Genomic DNA, 13,862 nt, shown 5'->3' with positions numbered 1-13,862 from the left:
GGGTCAGAGGGAGCGGCAGAGCGGCGGGAGGGAGCGGAGAGAGCGGCGAGAGGGAGCGGAAAGAGCACGGCGCCAGATAGAGGGTCGGGGGAACGGCGGAGCAGACGGTGGCGGCCGGGAGAGCAGTCAGAGCGAGCAGAGAGCGGAGTTGCAACATGACGGAGACAGAACCAAAGTCTCACTGGTTACGCAAAACAGGGCATCGGAAATAAGCGTGGCGACAAACAATCAACACGAGACAGCCACTTGCGTTCGGCCCATTTCCACTCTCCCAAACAACCACAGATGGAGGCAGCGACCGAGCGGAGTCCGGCCGCAGTCCAGTGATGAGTTGACTCGGTCGGGTGGTCGGCGGGGTTCCACCGCGAGCCGTGGAGCCTGAGCCAATACCATCGCCAGCGATCGGCCATCCCACAGATGGAAACGCCAACTGGCGAGGCGGAGCGAACCGGACGGGGCCGAGAGAGGAGGCCGAACGGAGAGCCCGCCACGAGACGATCCGGAGAGGCCACTTCAGCCGAGCGGAATCACAACATCCGTCGGCGCTCATCCGCGGACGGTGTTTGTTGAGCTCGGACTGATCGGGCCGTGATGGAGGCCACAGATGGAGGCTGTACAACTGTACGTTTGCTACGTGTATTGATGCTTTGTTTTATAGTCTCTTTGAAGCTATGCAACGCAACACCAACACCGGATTAACGGATGATCTTCAAATCTCGGCCCTTCTCTAGAAACACGACTCTGATCCACGGCCCGATCAGTCCGAGCTCAACAAACACCGTCCGCGGATGGGCGCCGACGGATGTTGTGATTCCGCTCGGCTGAAGTGGCAAGCTGAAGCAAACGTACAGTTACTTTTCGGTTGCCTAAATTTGAAAACAACATCTCTGATCTCTAAGAACGACTACCTTAGTTCTCTCCTCACGCTGGTGTAACCAAGTGTTGTCATGATGTAATCTTTGAAAACAACCCTCCATCACGATCACCATCTTCGACAGGCACGATTCAACACCACCCCGTCTCCAGCACCGAGATTCTAGCCCCAGTTCCGGAGTTCCGGGCCTGAGTCGGCCGTCTCCACGCCAGTGGGCCGGGCGGCGACAGCGGCGGCGGCGGCGGCGGCGGCGGCGGCGGCGCTCCTACTGCCGCCGGCAAACGGTCGATACAGACGGGCACTGCCGCTTCCGCCTCCGTCTCCGTTCGGCCAGTCCGCCAGGGCCCGCCCACAGTCCAGCGGAGCCGAGTGAACTTGAGCTAGGACTGGGTAGATCAGGATCGATAGCAGAAGACACGTGATAAAATACTGCCCCGCGTGCGAGTATCAACGGCCAACTAATGGCGACCTAATGGAAATCACATTTCAGGAACCGGGAATCCGGAACTACAGTTGAAAACGGTGGAAAATCGAGTCTGTTTGAGTTGAAGGCCAAAGGGCGGGGGCCACGCGCTACGGGCAACTCGAGAGAACTTCAGGCCTCAGCTGCAGACAATAGCCGAAACACACTGCTGAACAGCGGATCTCTCCGGATATCAGAGTCCAACTTGGAAAACTGTCCAGGACACCGGACAATGGACGGTCGTAATCACATCAGCGGCAAAGTTCGGACCTTACTGCCCCGTCGGAGAAGCGCTTAACCCCGTCAAAGTCCTAACACCAAAAGAAAAACGCTGCTAAAATCACTCCGACTTTTGAAGATCCCAACCTCATCGGCTTCTGCAATTAAATTCACGGCGCAGCCGCGCCGCGCCAGGTGACTTCCACCGAGGCGAGCAGCGGCGCCCAGGCTTGGCGCCTTGCACACGGCACGCCCAGCGTATTGATTGGAAAACAGGCGGCGGTCCGGGCCGTCGGCAGCGGTCTCCCCGGCGACAGACTGCGGACGGACCTGCCGGACACCCGTACAGACGGTGCAGGCAGACGAATAACGACAGAGAGCACCGGGAGACGATAAAAGGCTGACGACAGACACTGCCGGCAGAAGGCAGACAGCAGACAAAGGTGCAGGGAGACGGCAGGAAGGAGACGATAGGCAGCACCAAAAGACGGCCAGCAGACGGCGACGACCGTGGCAGCGGTCACGGCCGGTCTCTTACTGACCGGACCGAGCGGTGACCGGTCACGAGCAGAGAATAGTTATATTTGCGCTACGTGTATCTCCACTCCCGGCATGAAATGTTGTCACCAGGCACCACTGCCCAGCCGCCGCCCCTGAGCGCAGGCAGTCATCGCACCACCACCGCGCTGGTGGGCGGCTGAGCCAAGCCGACCTGCAGTGCGCTCCACTGGGCGAGCACCGGCGAGGAAGCCGTCAACCGAGCCGGCGCGGCCGGGCGGTCGGCGCGGGCGGAGCCGCCCCCGCGCGCTCGGCGGCCGGCCTCCACCGGTCGATCCGAGCTCCGGGGAAGCGTCGCATTGACGGCTGGCGGCCCGTCGTCGGCGACGACGGGATGCGGAAGGAGCGACGGCGGCGACGGCGGGGAACGGGCGGCGGCAGTCGGCTACAGCCGACCAGACAACCGATGGCCACAGACAGGAAATTAAACTCCGACGGGAGACAAAAGTTACTTTAAGGAGATGGTTTCCAGGGTGGTTGATAGTCACATATATAGCATGGTATAGCCAAGCGAATATACTAGCGCGATGTTTTGCAAATCGTCAAACTCATAATAAATGAACTACAACAGCAGCATGGAACACGAATAATTGTTGCCTCGGGCAGCAAATGTGATCTAATGTAATATAATTAGGCGGAAGAAGTTATGATGGGTTTCCAGCAGCTCAGAAAGTGGGTCAGCCCGGAAGGAGAGGGGAGGGTCAGGGAACGGCTGGATACAACTACACAGAATTTAAACATTCCTATTGATTTTCGAACTTCGGGGAAAAGCAAGTAATTATATTAGATAACAATAATATATCACAGAGAAAAAAGAATTGTTGAACACTTGACTACCGTGTACCGAGCGAAGGAAAAGAAGCCGAGTCATGCATGTCAATCAATGATTACACGCACACACAGCCAGACTGTAAATCTACATTGGGACTTCCGGTTGCATGTAGCATGCCACAGCCACATCGAGATATATCAGACTTTGGACTGGCGTGCCCAGTAACCGCTTACATTTGGAAAATTTTAATGCTTTGATGACCCCTTTCAAATTTCAAAGGTAAATCAGATAAAGCACTTTTGTTTTCACGAGTAAAGTCATAACTCCTACTCAACCAAACAGCCTCAGCAGCATGCGATATTCCCATTTATTAACTACCACTTCCGGTTCCGGAATCTCGACAATTATCACGGCGAGCCCTTGGCCTTTTCATGTTCCATTTCCCAGAGTGTCCTGCACTCGAAGCACGCTCATCTCCGGTCTGCTGATTCAGTCTAAAAGGTCGCGATTGATCTCAGCTGCCTGCGTGGGATCAGAAGTGGCCCTCTCCGCCGGCACAGCCTCCCACGGCGGCACGGCGGGCTCCGCCACGACTAAATCCGCCCCATCATGAGCCAGCACGTGTTTTCTGTCGCCAGACGGCCACCAGTAATGCCTCGCGATGATGAATAATTCGCCCGGCGCCGCCTCACCGATGCAAGTCTGCGGCCGCCACCGCAGCTCGATACTCGTGGATCAATTACGGCGGACCGTGCGCATCCGCAACGTCTCAGCCGCGTGCATAATACAGCTCGCGGAAAAGTCGAGAATCGCCTGGCCGCGGCCGTTACCCCTGACCGGAAACCCCCTGCCCAGCGGAGGGGTTCGACTAAGCGCACTGAAGCCGGCCGTGAGATTCGTGGTCGGCCTGGCCTCCAACAGGTGCCTAGTAGGCTATCCATCACGGTGAGAGGCGGGGCACGGCGCCGGAGCGGGCGCGGCACGGCGCCGGAGCAGGCGCGGCCGGCCGCTTCCACCGGGCACAGGTCGGCACGGATCGCTCCCGACGTGACACCATCGGCGGGCGGGGTCGGCTGAGCCGGACAGGACTGACTTCGATCGGACGGGCTGGGGCGGTCCGAGTGTCAACCAGCACTTAACAGCTGTGGTTGCGAAACTGTCAAACTCGTCGGGAGAGGCAGACACCATCATATGATAGGCATATGTATACAAAATACCAAAATCTGCTGGTATATCTGCTAACAATATCAGTTGGCACAGTTACAAGCTGGCTTGCATTACGAACGTTCTCAGTGAACTCGATTTTAGAAGTACGGCGACCACACACGCTTATATTATTTAAGAATTCCACCAATACAAATGCAGATCCAAATCAAAGACAAGAGATCAATGGATCGACGGACTACGTGGTACATTGGTTGCAGAGCTAACTGGCAGCTACACATGTTGGATAACTCTGCCGGCAAACAGGGCTCGTCCCGACAGGGAACACCGGTCGCACCCGGTGGAAGTGACCGACACTGGCCAGCCGACCGGTACAGCGACCCCTGCCGAGCGCGGACCCACAGCTGCCCCCCCCCCCCCCCCCGACTGCTGCCGTCTGCTGATCGATACCTTCGGAACGGCCCGGATTCATAGCATTGTGGCCCAGATACTTCATAAAGATTCATAAAGAGTGAGCGTCGGCTTGAGTGTCAGCGGCGGACCGACGTGGTATCCGCGGCATTTTAAGCTAGCGTATGAGAATGCGGACGGGTGCTTTGATGTGCGAGCCAAAAGCCGCCGCCCTGCCAGTCATCGGTCTAACTGATGATGTAGAGAAATCACCATACGAAATAAAAGTTATGCCATGGCGTTACGTGTTACTTAAAAATGAGCTGAGGTGCAACAGTTTGTAACTTCAAATCTGTGACAATTTGTCAGGGCAATAGAAATCGAAAATTACACAGATACACTAATAAGATCATTCCACTTACAGCAGGGGAGGGAGGCGACGCACACCACAACTCATTATAAACATAGGAGATTTGGATTTTATTGAACTTTTTTATATAAAGTTCCACCACATACTAAACTCAAGCCATCGAACAAGTAACAAGCTCATGAAGTTTGGTCATTGAGACCCAGTTGGGGCTGTAGATGTGGTGTGCCATTCCCAGAAAATCTAGAATGGGCTAATGGATTATTTGAAAGTCATGCATAAGTTCACTGCAGTATGATATATCTCTAAAATAATCTTGACAACTTCTGATAAATTACCTAAGCAATTAGTTAAATAACAAATTTCATACACACACTCAATACTGGATGATTTCATTATAATCTCCAATGTCTAAGGAGCAGACTCTCATGATAGGAGTACAAATAACACAAAGCATCCTAATGACATGAGTAAATTTACCACATAATTACCAACATAGGCTCATTATTAGGAATGCTCACCATAATAAGTGACAAGTTTGTCCATTTTTACTGATACAAACCTAAAAAGTGCATACTTCACATTTACATATATGCAGTGTAAACCTACAGGCTCCCACTGACCAGTGACTACCCCACCCCAACACCACACCAGCAGCTCCAAACACACTACAGCTGACACCGCGGTAGCCTGCGGACACCCCCTCACCTGGTCTGTGGTCTCCAGACAAGGACGGCTGATCATAGCGTGCGGAGTCGACGGCGGCAGTCAGCCGGACACACCTGGAACATGCAGTGGGGTCAGCTGGTGACCAGGAAAAAAATCACCATTCTGAGATGAGTTGTTCAAAAGGGACAGGGGGTGGCTAACATATTTTAGCCAACACATCGGTTATTTGGTAGGTATGGACTGTGCTGTGAACGGCGAACATCAGGTTTTTATGTTAAATTGGACAAACAAATAAAAGCATAATTCATGAATTTACAGCAACACATGTTGCAATTTCAAGCTAAAAGCATCCCTACACGCCACATATTGACAAAAAAAATGCATGTTGATGGAACAAAAGCAGAAAACAGTGAAGTGGCGCTGCTGAAACTTCGGTGACCTATGTTATGACAAAAAGCAAGTATTAACCAAAAAATGTGACAAAATAATAAATAAGAGACAACCCACCTTAAACCACCTGGATCATCTACAAACCGAATGCCGAAATCGCACAAAAATACTTAATAAATTCCAAATAAATTCAAGCAATAGCCATATCCATTATCCACGGTCATAGAATACTAATACTAATACTAATACCAAGGCTATGGAACTCCAGGTAAGGACACCAGCCGTTTGACCTTGAACGCCGCCAGCCGACCGATGACGTCATTGGAGGCAAGCCGGCTCGGCGGACACACAGGGCGAATGCATAACGGAGGGGCGTTGGAACGTTGCGGGAGCCAGGGAGATATTTTAAAGTGGTTGCATACCACCATTGTTTGTTGATTGATCTACAGACTGCATTCTTTTAAACCTCGATGCATCCTAGGCCTGGATGGTGCGTACATTCGTGGAACGATCACCCCGTCCGACGTCCGTGGTCGAAGCTGTCATAGTATTTAAGACACTAAGACGGGTGCAATAACGGCGATCCGATCCCATCTCTGGCGAATCTAGAGGGGTCGTAAGGACCCAGGCCGAATCTGACCGTCTATTTTTAGGGAAACGGGGTGGGTGGATTGACAACCGATGGCTTAAGAGATGATGAGAAGGGATCCCGTCGTCGATTGTTGTTCGACAGACAACACATGTGTTGTACTGGGCGTATGACCATCAGAGGTAATGCCTGAGCGTAGGCAAGCATAATTGGTCTGTCATATTGTTTAGGAATATAAAATGGTAATGGAGATCATTGAGGATATGATCTCTACATTACGGGAATTCACTAATTACTACGGCCCATAGGGGCACCGCCGGAGCTGTTGTTTTGCCATCGGTCTCAGGCAACTCCAGGGAGCTGCAGTACCTGGCGGCCAAAGCGGCCACCTCGTCGACTCGCAGGTCCTCTGGGATTCCGTGATGCTTTAGTGCTTCACCCACAGAAGCACGGGCATAGCAGTAGGATGTGGGGCTAGGTGTCTGTCCACCTCTTCATTGAAAGAACAACGTGTACAGCGCCTGGTCCCGCCGAAGCTCGGTATCGACCGTGACTTATTCACAACTGGCGGATCCAGGAAGCGGTATTGGACACTGCGGGGGCTTACCCCAAAAAGGTTTCTCGGAATTAATTTAAAAAACTCGGATTTCGATTCCTTGCGCACTGCTGTGCGGTGTGATTAACCAACATTTCCTCAGAAAAGTTGTGAAGTTTTCATTTATTCTCGAAAATCGATTTCGGGCGCTGCCCTGGTTGTTGGGGAAGACATTTGCCCCAAATGCCTTCCCCTGGATCCGCCAGTGGCCGTTGCACCAATCCGAGCTTGACTAAAGACGTCTTCAAACCTCACCAGAAACCGATGGTTAAGGTGAATTTAAATCCAATAACTCATCTCTGTCTGCCCGCCTAAATATACTACACATGGTACAGCACCGGCCCTGTCGGAGCTATGAGCCGATCGTGATATTTTCGGCTTTCCCCATCCCAAGCTCGATTAGAAACGTTCTCTTTCCCCACCCGATTGCTGATGTCAATTCAAATTCAATGCCTCATCTCTGTCTGCCCGACCATAACCCATTCATTGCACACCGTTCATCGCCCGGCCCCGCCAGAAGTATCCTAGCGCGCTGAGCAGTTGCCTCCAGCCGCGTCATCGCGAGGCCCCGCGCGGCCCATAAATGAATACATTGCGCGAATAGCCGTGTCGCCCCCCTGACTAATACTGGCCATATCCCACTGCATGAAAACACTAGTTTAGGCAAATATGACGCACATAGGCAGTCACGAAGTAATTTGGTAGCTTATCCTACCAAATGATGAAGGAATTTTTATCTGAAGGATAGGTCCCATTGCAACCATAGAAATGCTTTTATATCGGATTGCAACAATAAAATCTCGATAAAAACTCAGGTAAGGGCACCACACGGTGCAAAAGGCATTGTAAAACTCGACGTCGCAAGCATCATCACTCAGACTCTATGATGACCCGCGAGCGGTCACGGCCGCTCGGAGCTATACCTAATGCCGGGCTATTTCAATCAGTTGTGAGTTGACATCTCAAATAATTGTCCAAGCTGGAGCTAGGAGTAGGTCCTTCTCGTTTCGCGTCTAGTTAGTTCTAACTTCTAGCTTAGTCTTTGGCAATGTTTCTCGTACAGGTGCGTATACCGGTTTAGTACCTAGGATTTGGTCAGAGGGGGGGGGGGGGCAGAGGAATCCCGGGCCCGGGGCCTGCATTCTGTTTCTACAGAGGGTCTCCCTCTAACGGGGCCTCCTCTCTACAGAGGAGGGCTTCCCTTCTACAGAGGGCCTTCTCTCTAAAGGGGCCTCCTTTCCGAGAAGGCCTCCTACCTAAGGAGGACCTCCTCTCTTATACTGAGGAATCAGAGGGGCCTAGCGGTCAGACAGAGACACAAGCGGTTATTCACAGGAGGCCCCAGGTAGTAAGAAGGACCCTAGCTTTTATAGTCTGGTCAAGGGTTCTGATTGTCCTGACGTGATTTTTGGGATTCCCGTGAAGTTCGTTCGCCCCCGTGATTTTAACCAACGTGGGCCTTCGGCCCGCGGGAGCCCTGTTTCCATCCGGGGCCCTGAAAACCCCAAGGGGGCGCCCCGTCCACCCCCTCCCTCTTGGGTACGTCTCTGATCTTGTAGTATTGTCATTGTTAGGTATGCTATCGGGACAGGGGCGGAGCTTCCTATTCAGTTGGTGGGGGCGGCTGCCCCAGCCCCCACCAACTTGGTATTTTTCCCCACCAACTTTAGCTGATTTCTAAGACTTTGTTGCTTTGCAAATTACCAGTAATCTGTTTCGCATTGAAGAGCTTAGGAATGTCTGTTTAATGCAAAATATTATATATGTAATGAGGAATTGATTCAGTGTGGCATTTTATTTAACTTCATAATCGGACATGGTGGGTTTAACTACTTTTCCCGGCACCAACTTCCCTGGAAAAGCTCCACCCATATATCGGGAAGTATAGGTACCCGGCATCCATGGCCTATTATCAATACACAAATCACGCTTTAGATGCGGCTCAGCCGCTGAGCCTTTTTGGCGCACATTCTCTGATCAGCCTCTCAAGGCGGACAGGCGGTCACATTTCAGCACCGAGTTGATGGAGGCTCTGGCGGCACTTTTTAGAGGCGTCCCGTACCAGTCGGTTGGAGCCGGGCCGGCGCGGCGGCCGCCGCCGCTGGCAGCTGCCCCGTTTGGCCGGCTCCAGACGGCCGCCGCTGCCGACCCGTGTGCCTTTGGCTCCACTTGGCAGGTGCCCGAGGTCGCGCCACCGCCGCCGCAGCCAACGCTAAAAATATGCGCGTGCGCTTGCGCGTTGCACCTCGCGATGATGCCCAGGTGTCGGCGACGGCGGCGGGACGGCTCGGCACGACACGGCCCCGGCCGCCGGTAAGAGCCAGGGACAGCACTGGGAGCCGGTGACGTCATCGGTCAATGGCGGCGGCGTCTGTAATTTCCGCCGCAGAAGACCCGGTGACGCAGGTGGTGGCTGTGCAGAAATGAAGCTCGACCAGTATGACCAGAGCTGTGGGGTTTTACTATAAAAAGCGCCCGTTGAGTCGAATAGTATGGTTGCCTTTATGTGTGCGCCATCTAAGATGATTAAACGATCGGGTATCATGAATGTCGACTGAATACTTTAAACCGTCCCTATTTTACAGTCCGTGGCCCGTGCAGTCCGGAGTGACATCACCCCCTCCTTTAAATAACGGGCATTAATCGGTTGAGGTAAACGTTTTGGATCAGCATCTATACCTACTCTCATCGTGCCTTGAACTCGTCAAAGTTATCGCAAAACTTATTGCCACCACAGCCGGAATCATTAGGTCGATACGGATAAAGATAATATCACAGGTCGTCAATCGGTGTGCCTAAACGGCGAATGCACGCATTTCGGTAGGTATGACACGGCGCAGAATCCCAGAAAAGGAGTCGTTGAGCGATATTTGTTTTTCCCTTGGAAGTAGATCCAAAACTACTAAAGCTGTGGGTGGTTGTCTTCCCATTTGCTACATCCATAAGTTTAATACGACAAACGTCCAAGTGATTGAACAGCCGACTCTGTCCAACGAATTGAATACAGCCGATTTATTCCAGCAATATCGTCGGCCCGATCTTTCAGTCGATGTCCGACTCGCCATAGTTTGACAACGCCGGCGCGGGGTGTTTGGGGCACTCGCTATCGCCCTCCCCATGAGGGCTGCAGACTTTCCGAGAACCCCTGAATCGATGGCCTTGAAGGACGGCGGCAGGACCGGGGCCGGATTATTTAATCAGACCGACCACGCACCGCAGCCCCACGCGACCGGGGGCCACATTTTACTGTTCGCGGTCGAACTGACAGCCGGTCGAACGGCCAACAATCTGCACTGCTGCAGTCTGCAGGAGCGATATAAAACTGATCCAAACAGGCGGCATTGCGACAGTATAGGTATCGGGTGGGGAAGGGAAGGTCGTTTCCTATAGGTATCTTGGGAAGGACACCGGTTTGGAGAAGCATTAGCATTTGCATTGCATAAAATAACGCAATTTATTTACCTAACAAGTCAAAGTTGAGGACTCGTATAAAAGATCAGCACCAGAAAGTTTAGTGCAAATAATGTCTTTGATAGTCAGAAGCGTTCTAAGGACAGTGTGATATGAGCCGTCTTAGGGGAAGCCGGGGGAAGCCCGGGCGCGGGGGAAGCCCGGCCACCCCGTTTCCGGCTAAATTATTCACAATAAAATGCTCAACTGTTTGTCCTTTCAGCGTGGCAGCTAAGGTAACGCCAGCAAAAAAGTTAAGACTGACAAAAATTGCATATTGTTAAAGTTATAGCGCAAAAATGATATTTTAAGGGTTTTTAGCTAAAAAGTGAGATATGTTGCACTGTTAATGTTATACCATACAGTACTAATATTTATACGAATGTTATGTAAGGACCGTTTAAGTGTTTGTAGTGAGGGGTGACGAGGCAGGCTGGCTTAAGTATGACATTTTTTTCAAATATCGCTGTTCTAAAATAAAAATTAGCACATTGGGGTAACCCCGGGCGAGTGGCCAAGCTTACCCCAAACCGAGAGCAATGCCACTAAACCACTGTTTTCCATGAGATAATAGGTACTGAGCAGGTTTGGTTTACACCTAGATCAAAGATAAATTTCGAAAATAAACATGTTATCATAGACAAAGCCAGTCATGTCACTTAAGGTCAACTAGGGTCAAACTACGTTTTTGCAGATAACGCGACAGACAATGAAGCTAGAGCTTCAAAAATGGTGTCGTTGTGTTCTTCTTCATCAGCCGAGTCGAATGATATGCAATATGATGCATTAAGGTAAAAAGAAAAATAAATTTTAAGGAATTTTGAAATACACATTTTTTGTCAATTTTGCATCACGATTTTCATCGACCTGTACTGTATATGTAGTAGACGCTGGCTAAAATACCAGTAATGACATAAACTTTAAGATGTCCAGAGCTAATAAGTACCTTAATATTTCACTTTCCGTTAATATTTGGAAAACACATAATGGTTTCATCAACTCGTTGTAAAGCGCTGGGGAGGTGGCCGGCGTTACCCCTATGCCGGGCTTACCCCAGAAAAATCAACACTTTTTTAAAACTCGATTTTCTCAACCTTATACTTATTCCACGAAACCGAATTTTTGGGAAAACACGGCCAATGAACTTAGCTAGCTAGCAGGATATCAACATTTTATACAGCACGTATGGTATGTAATAAAAATGAAAAAGAGCTTACTATGCCGGGCTTCCCCCGGCTTCCCCTACATCGTGCAACCCTCGACGTCCAGTTTTCGCCACGCTTCTATCCGAGGAAAGCCTGTAAAATTTATACAGTAATGATAACTATATTATCTAATCCTATCTAAAGGGTAAATCAGGTTCTCAGACTCTAGGTAAAAGAGCAACTTATCAATTCAATAATTGATTGAAAGCCTTATTTACGCTAAATTGTCATAAGTCGATCGTCTTGTCATCAGCTTGACTATGACTCATAGGTATAATCGTGTGTAATTTTTCTAATAGTTTTAGGTACTATTATAGACGAAATCATGCTGTTTTTGAAGTAACTGATTTTTGACCGGTCGAATAAGTTTGATACGAAAGAATAAAAAATATAGGTACAATCAAAACATAAAAGTAAACGCCAGAGATAAGCGATATTGAGCATTCCACATTACAAATGGCGGAGAAGAATGTCGGTCTATAAAATTAAGCATACGAGTACAACGATATTAATTGTTTCTTTTTTAAGTGCATGCTTACACTTGCCCCAGACATCGTAAGCAAGGTAAATATGCATTGAAACAATCAGCGGCTGTTGTTAAAATCTCAAGTCCAAGTTTTATGCCGAATAGGTGTGTAGGAACCAGTCAAATCGTTCCAATAAAATGCATCAGCAAAAATGCAGCGAATTGGTCCTAATTTCATCACAACTTTCACCAAGCCATAATCTAAAACAGCCGAATCAAAGGATTGTTGTTTGTGACTCAGTTGTTCTAATAGATGCGATAGCTTAGACAATAGATGCCATTAAAGTAATATATGCGATCTAAGGAAAACATAATTGCAGTGTAAATATAATCGATAATAGTTCTAAAAATGAAGACAAAAACGAACACCACATTAGTTGAGCTGGCTCGTTTGCAAACAAAGAGCATCGGAGGTGGCCCGCCGCCCAGCCGCCGAACCAAGCGCTAGAAGCCAGGACTGCTCAGTGCTCACGTCTCGAAACAGCGGGCGAACTCCCAGTCAGAGACGGCTGACGGCTCGGGAGTAGCGCGAGTGCCACACTCACCCAGATCTGATATTGATTCACCTTCTATTGATTATCCCAGTCGGGATGTTACTGGAGCTCTCTACAATCCGATAGTAGTGTCCTATATAGTATATACAGTTAAACTGCCTTTCTAATTTCCCGATTATATAAAAAACAACTGTGTTTCTATTCTTCGAAATGCCACATTCACCAATGGCGACAAAGGGTCTTTTGTCACAGGCCGTCGTCTATGGCTGGTTCGCCTTCTGCCTACAATGAGTCTGTGACAGCCCGAGGACAGCCAGCGGTCTCTGGCGGTGCGCGGTCCTCACCTGGGCGGCGGTCCGGTCCGGCGCGGTCCGGGCGGTCTCTGCGGTCTCTGCTGGTCTCTGTCGGTCAGCTCGGGTCGTGTGGCCGCTGTCGGAGCCGCCCCGGTCAGCCGTCGGACCACCTGCAGACACTGGGAGCCAGCCCGCTCAGCTGGAGTCCCGCGCCGCGCCGCGCCGAGCCGAGCCGACCGATCGATGGGCCGCACGCGCCGCCGCCGACGGCGCGCCGCTCGTCGGTGGAGCACCGCGTCGCTGCCGACGACGCGTCGAAGGTCGGCGGCGCGGCCTGCGTGTCGGGTCAGTGGGGCAGCCGGCTGACAAGGACGGACGCGGCATCAGGACGGTACAGGGGGACAACTACACCCACCGGGAGCTGGATAAGGTGCCCCATGGTCTGGTGACTATCGGCAGGTGGATTAGAAGGTGGTGATGGTGTTAGAGGGTTGAGGACGAACAGGACAAGTTGAGGCATTGGTGTTTTATCATGGTGGTAATCATGTTGTTCATGTGGTGGATACGGTATGGTAGGCCTATGCATTCATTTTTGACTTATCTACATAGTTGGTAGTAATCGGTCGCTAGCAAGCGAAGACCAAACAAGGTAAAAAAGGTTTATCTTTACATGTATAGGCGCGACAAATGAGCTTAAAGTATAATTAAAAAAAATTAATATCAAGAGGCCTCGACTTACCAGGGTTAATGCAACTGTGCAGCCCCCCCCCCCTCCCAATCAGTTTTGTTTTTGCGGACGGAAAACAGCAGAGAACAAACGACGGCTTATTTGATACGTCAGCTC

The 13,862-nt window shown here is 50.8% G+C and overlaps 1 protein-coding gene across 1 annotated transcript in view; it reads right to left on the bottom strand.

Annotated features, from left to right (window-relative positions):
- Positions 1-13,268, bottom strand: part of LOC122365343 (cAMP-regulated phosphoprotein 21-like) — a 66,362-nt gene extending 53,094 nt beyond the window's left edge. Inside the window, exons 1-2 of the mRNA XM_043336484.1 lie at positions 13,070-13,268; positions 5,516-5,589 (exon numbers count right to left, since the gene is read on the bottom strand). The gene's annotated coding sequence lies outside the window, so the exon portion shown is untranslated. The remainder of the gene's footprint in view (positions 1-5,515; positions 5,590-13,069) is intronic.
- Between the last annotated feature and the right edge of the window lie 594 nt (positions 13,269-13,862).

This window comes from Amphibalanus amphitrite, unplaced genomic scaffold, assembly GCF_019059575.1.
Source record: "Amphibalanus amphitrite isolate SeventyFive unplaced genomic scaffold, NRLGWU_Aamphi_draft 000732F_arrow, whole genome shotgun sequence".
NCBI lineage: Eukaryota > Metazoa > Arthropoda > Thecostraca > Balanomorpha > Balanidae > Amphibalanus > Amphibalanus amphitrite.
The sequence above is the reverse complement of the archived record's forward strand: the minus strand, read 5'-3'. Positions and strand labels throughout refer to the sequence as shown.